This window comes from Rosa rugosa, chromosome 5, assembly GCF_958449725.1.
Source record: "Rosa rugosa chromosome 5, drRosRugo1.1, whole genome shotgun sequence".
In the NCBI taxonomy this organism is placed as follows: Eukaryota; Viridiplantae; Streptophyta; class Magnoliopsida; order Rosales; family Rosaceae; genus Rosa; species Rosa rugosa.
Genome location: NC_084824.1, coordinates 1,667,655 through 1,674,519, shown reverse-complemented (window position 1 = coordinate 1,674,519; position 6,865 = coordinate 1,667,655).

The following is a 6,865-nucleotide window of genomic DNA, read 5'->3' as shown; positions in this document are numbered from 1 at the left end:
TGCATCATAATAATGCATTGTTACATCAATGATGTAGATTAGTTATGTATATTCCACATCGAGTTAGTCTACTAAATGACCCGAAGTCCTTCTAAGAACATCTTTAGCAATGCTAGTCATTTTTGAGTCAAATTTTAGCCAAAGTAGCTAAAAAATTATTTTAACTAGCCACTTTAAAAATATGTCTGCACCAGTGCTCTCTATTTTAACTAGTTTTGAATTTATATTATTTTTTTAATGAAGATTAAAGAATTTAAATGTATTTATAATTTACATAAATAACTTAAAATGAATGCTTTAAATTATAGAGAGCCTCATCTCGCTCTCTATATTTAGGAGTGAAATAGCTAGAAATTATAATAGAAAACCACTTAGGAGTCTGGTGCAGTTGCTAAAATAGATTAAAAGCTAAACATGCTCTCCAAAATAGCTAAGGAGCCAAAAAAGAGAGTCTGCTAAATATGCTCTAATTGACCATGATGCAACTTCATGATCATCAACTTATAATTTATGTTTCTTCAATGCTAATTTCCTTTGTGGGAGGTTTAATTTTGTGTGACTGACTATACATATATAATTATAGGTTAACTCTACCTCATAATAACGCATCGTTACCTCAATGATGCAGATTAGTTACATATATATTGGTGAATAGTCCATCTTTATCTTTATTATCTGTACTACTATAATTGGAGGCTCTCTTTTAGTGTCAAAGGCTTTACCAAATTTTAAAAGTGTCTATAATACCCTTCAATAACATAATTATCAAATTAAGTTAATAAAATATAAATAAATAAAAGAGTAAATTGAAAAAATACCCAAACCACCACTATTCTATGTCTAAAAAATAAATAACCACTATTCTTTTTAGTTGATCTATTTTCCATTAACATCACATTATCACCCGCGAGAAACGCGGGCACGTTGCTAGTTACTATAAAGGGAAGCCAAAAGTTGGTGTCAAAGGTTTCACCAAATTTTGAAATGCTCACAATACCCTTTAGAATAAAAATAAAAAATCATAATAAAATTATCTAACAAGGTTATTATGGTAAAAATAAAAAACACACAAAAAACAGAAAATTAAGAAATTAGATGAAAAGAAAACTTCTACGTTTTCATCATTAATTTCAATAATATCACGTGCATCGCACGAGTATGAGACTAGTGCATAGTAAATCGGGCTACTTATTCCACATGAAATTAGTCTACTAAATGCCCCAAAGTCCTTCTCATCGACCGTGATGCAACTTCATGAGCATCAACTTATAATTTATGTTTCTTCGATGCTAATTTCCTTTGTGGGGAGGTTTAATTTATGTGATTGACTAAGGGTCTATGGCAAAGCCGCCTTGTAGCCAGAATCTAGTATTAGACTACTCCCAAAACACAGCTTACAGACACTTGAATTCAACGTAGCTATATACTATTGTACATATACACTTTACAATTCCGGCCAGCCATGGTCCACAGAATTATGCCCTAATAGTTCGAACCACTCTTTACTGCGACTGATAATACTTCTCTAATCAGTCTCTAAAGCTAGCCTTTCTTTCCCATAGAACTTGAGCACACGATCCTTACTGGGAGAATATAAGAAAGATTGCTGTGCATATCATGCACATTATGGTCCATGAACGTTATAAGCGGAATAGTGTAAAAAATATATATATATATATATATATATATAGCGAAGCTGGTTCTTTGCAAGAGGTTTTGATTGGTGAGAATATATATTGCACACCCTCTCCATAAGGCCAAATAGCATTTCGCACATTTTGTCTCATCCATTATTCTATATATCGATCTCACGCACAGTAGAAACACTCCAAGTTGTTGCTGGAGAGGAATCGAATGCCTTCTCTTCGATTGTCATATACGCATGCACTGCATTAGCTCTAACTAGCTTCTTCTTCAAGGTAAATTATTACAGCTAGCTACCTATAGTGTACCTTTACTCTCTCTCTCCCCCTCTCCCTCTCTCCCTCTCTGCTACGCTTTATATTATTAGCTAGTCATGATGTTGACGCTACGATATAAAGAAAGAAACACAACACATCAAAATAAACCCTTCAACATCAAGCAGCCGAATTACTGCACACTGCTGCAATCTATATTGCCTATATATCCTGCATAATCTATGAATTGATGTCCTATATATAATTAGGATTTGTAGGAATGTTATGGATTCGTACATGACAACTTAGTGAAATGTCTCCACATATTCGATATGTTTAAGGCTCGAATGTTGAACATGGAATATAGCGAACAAAAGTGATTATTCTGTGCTCTAAGGTTTGGCCGTTTGGCTGCGGTGGGTTTATGCTTAATCATGGTCTCCTACTGTCATTAATGAGTAATGAAGGTGTATTATTCACTATCAAGGGTCAATTCTAATTCTTATATGTTTTTCTCATTTCAAGAAAATATAAATATCGACATTATCTGATCGTTAAGTAATGACAAAAAGACACATTTTATTCTTTCTTCAACAGTTTATGATTTCTAATGGACTTAATTATTAATAGGGATCCGAATGGAGATAAAACTCTCACGATCTAGCATAAAAAAAATAATCGTATACCATCAACAATCATATATTCTCAAGTACTTACGACAAATCAGAATATAAACTTTAAAATACAAACCCTAAACCATAAACAATAAACACTCTGTAAGTATTTTGGGTTATTTCCATTCAACACATGTTCTCCCAAGGCTACTAGGAGACCGGAGTATCTAAAAAATTAGGAGAGTTTTTCTCTCCTACTTTCCCGATGGCTCTAGGAGACTGAAAGATTCAAACAAAAGGATTGGAGCAGCTGTCTTATCGATCCCTTGCAAATCAGGCTCACTGATCTCAACCAAAGGTAAATTGCATTCCATATCATTTTGCATGTGATTGATGCATAAATTGTGGATCCCAACTGTCTAAGATCTTATCGGATTTATTAGGATAGAATCTTGAATATCTTGTCTGCTTTTAGAAGGATTTTGACTGCTTATCAGATAACTATCACGAGTGATCACAATTACTTGATATCTGTCAGGATTAATTCATTTAATTGAGTATCACGATTTTGCTGATTTGCCTTATATGTTTATCTTATTCTGTGGTTAATTAAGATGATCCGATTGAGGCCAAAACAGCGGTGCTTGATGCAACTAGGCGTCAAGAAGCATTTTGGAGGGATAGGGCCAAGGTTAAGTGGCTTACAGATGGGGACAAATGCACCTCTTTCTTTCATGCCTATGCTAGAAACAAGACCGCTAGAGCTCGCATAAATTGTCTTCATGATGGTCACTATCTTCTAACTGACTTGGAAGACATTTCCAATCATGTTGTAACCTTTTACCAATCATTATATGGCCCAGGTACGCCTCCTAGGGGAATTGATGAGATATGTAATATTATTCCTAACTTAATTACAGGTGAAGAAAATGCTATGCTTACAGCTATGCCGTCTCCAGAAGAGATTAAACGTACTGTTTTCTCCATGAATCCCTCCAGTTCCCCAGGTCCTGATGGGTTTCCAGGTGCTTTCTATCATAATTGTTGGCAGGGGCGGCCCTGGGGGTGTTCAAATGGAGCAGCCGCACAAGGCCTCCGGTTCTCGAAGGCCTCTTAGTTCAAATTTTTAATGGCTTTAACAAATATATATACCAAGAATGTTAGAAATTAGAGAATTGTTGTCCGGTTCAATTGGCAACTCTGCTTTAAGTTGTTAGGCTTGATTGGTCTTGGGTTCAACACCTACGGGTGCTTTAGCTCTATTTAATTTTTTCTTTGCCTTTTTTGTGATCTTCTCTCTTCTTTTATTATTATTATTTTTTCTTTTCATTCCTAAGGCCTCTCTACTTTCTTCTTTGATCTGTGTTATGTTTCTTGACTTTTTTTTTGTCTTTATATTATTCCTTCCTTGTTTATGTTTTTAGGCCTCCACTATTTTTTCCTTCTATATATACAAGACATTTTTCTTAGTTATTCTAATTGAGGTCGTGATTAATAAGGCATCATTTAAATTTTCGCACTGGGCCTCTTAATTTTCAGGACCAGCCCTGATTGTTGGGATATTGTTGGAGCAGATGTTGTAGCTTTTGTGCAATATTTCTTTCAGCATAACTGGTTGTACCCTAATGCCAATTCTAATTTTATTGTGCTTCTTCCAAAAGTTGAAGGTGCAAACTTAATTTCCCAATTTCGGCCAATTGCCTTGGCGAATTTTCTTTTCAAGATTATACCAAAAATTTTGGCTGATCGTCTGGGCCCTATTGCCTCACGTATTATCTCAGCTAATCAATCTGCATTTCTGCCGGGACGTCGTATTTCTGATTGTATTGGCCTGGTCTCTGAGGGTTTCAATTTATTGGACAGGAAAACTAGAGGTGGTAATGTGGGTATAAAGGTTGATATTGCTAAAGCTTTTGATACCCTAAATTGGCAGTTCTTATTTCAGGTTCTCCATCACTTTGGTTTTTCGCCAGACTTCATGAATTATGTCAATACCATCCTTAATTCAACAAGATTGTCAGTTATGATTAATGGTTCTCCAAAAGGTTATTTCCCTTGTGCTAGAGGAGTAAGGCAAGGGGACCCTTTATCCCCACTTTTATTCTGTATCGCTGAGGAGGCGTTGAGCAGAGGACTTTCCTCTCTGTTTGCTTCTCGGCGTGTGAAACCTATATCCCTTCCGCGAGGTTGCTCCCTCACTCATGTCTTATATGCAGATGACCTATTTATATTTTGCCGCGGGGATATCTCTTCTCTCACTTGTCTGCAATCTTTTTTAGAGAGTTATGGTCAGGCTTCTGGGCAGCTAGTAAATAAAGAAAAGAGTACTTTTCATTTGGGAGATTCCTATGCTCATCGACGTAGGCCAATACACCGTATATTGGGCTTTAAATGTGGAAGTGCCCCATTCACTTATTTGGGTGTCCCAATTTTCAAAGGTAAGCCTTGTCGGTTACATCTTCAACCTCTGGCAGATAAAGCAAAAGCTCGCCTTGTGGGTTGGACTGGGAAACTTCTATCTATGGCTGGGCTTGTTCAATTAGTTCATGATGTTTTTCAATGTATGCTTCTTCATAGTTTCTCTACTTATCTCTGACCGTCATCACTCATTAAATACTTATCAACTTGTGCTCGCAATTTCATATGGTCTGGGAACATAGCCATTAAAAAGCTTGTCACTGTTTCCTGGAATCAAATTTGTGCACCAAAGAAAGAAGCTGGGCTTGGTCTTCGACATCTGAAAACTCTTAACTCTACAGCGCTTCTTACTATGGGGTGGCGTGTTCTAACAGTTAATTCCGCATGGAGTATTTTTGCCCGTCGCCGATTCTCGATCTTCCATCATATGAAGATTAGATATTTTGGTTCTTCAATTTGGCATGGGTTAAAAGTTTCTCTTTCCCTATTGTTTCAAAATTCAAAATGGCTCATTGGGGATGGACAATTAGTTCGATTTTGGACTGAAAAATGGCTTGATATACCCATTGTTGATAAGCTTCATGCTACGACTTATTCTGCTCATTTGACATCTACTATTGCTTCCTTTATCTCAAATCAAAGTTGGGCTTTGCCGGCTCGATTTTGTCAAGCCTTCCCAGATTTGGCTAAAGAGATCATGCTAGTCCCCCTCCCTTTGGAACCTATTAGTGATTCTCTTGTTTGGGAGCATTCTGGTAATGGGACTCTTTCTTTTTCATTTGCCTATGAACAGTTACAACCAAAAATTTTATCGCCGACATGGGTTTCTTCAGTGTGGCGTAACTATATTCCTCCACGCTATTCTTTGCTAGCTTGGCGCTTATTTCATCATAAATTGCCTACGGATGATCAACTTCAAAAGAGAGGTATTCCTATGGTGTCTGTTTGTCAGCTTTGTAATTTTGGTTTTACAGAGGATCAGACTCATCTCTTTTTCAATTGCTCTTTTTCTCAACATGTTTGTCAATGGTTGGCTTGCTGCTTTGGTTGTTTTTTGCCATCCAGTGGCTCTTTGCTAGATCTTTGGAATGCTTTCACTCACAAGGCCTTCTCTACTCAATTAAAAAATCTTTGGCTTGCAAGAGGCTTGTATGTAATTATGGCTATTTGGAAGTCTCGTAATAAGTTACGGTTTGAGAACAAAAAACCGTCTCTTATGCGTGTCTTCCGATCTATTAAAGCTTGGCTTCAATTTGTTGCTCCTCATACGCCTGGTGACACCAATGGAGTCTTAAATGCCCAATTGCTTCTTGCATTGGGTGTGACACCAACCGCTAAAACCCGAAAAGAAAATCGGCTTGTTCTGTGGCACCCTCCTATTTCTCCGTGGATTAAGCTCAATACTAATGGTCTTGCTAAAGGAAATTCAGGTCCTGCAGCTTGTGGGGGTGTTTTTTGGGATTGTCAAGGTTGTTTCATTGGAGGTTTTAGCACGAGCCTTGGACATCATAATGCTTTCTTTTCAGAGCTCATGGCGGTAATTATTGGGGTTGAATTGGCTTTTCAGCTAGGTTGGCATTGTGTGTGGCTCGAATGTGACTCTACTAGTGTGGTTGAATGTTTCTCTAAACCATCTTTTGTCCCCCCGTGGCAGTTGCGCATCCCGTGGCTTAATTGTGTGGCTAGAACTCGTGTAATGTTTTTCTTTTCTTCTCATGTTCTTTGAGAAGGGAACACTGTCGCTGATAGGCTTGCTAATCTGGGTTTGTCCTCACCATCTTTGGTTTGGGACACTTCCCCTCCTGTTGAAATTATTCCATTCCTACGTATGGACTCTCTGGGTTTTCCTTACTTTCGTCATGCTTAGCTGCTATGTGCTACAGACGAGATGCTCCAACATGCAGCTCTTGGTTTTGATCAAACTGCACCTTTGTC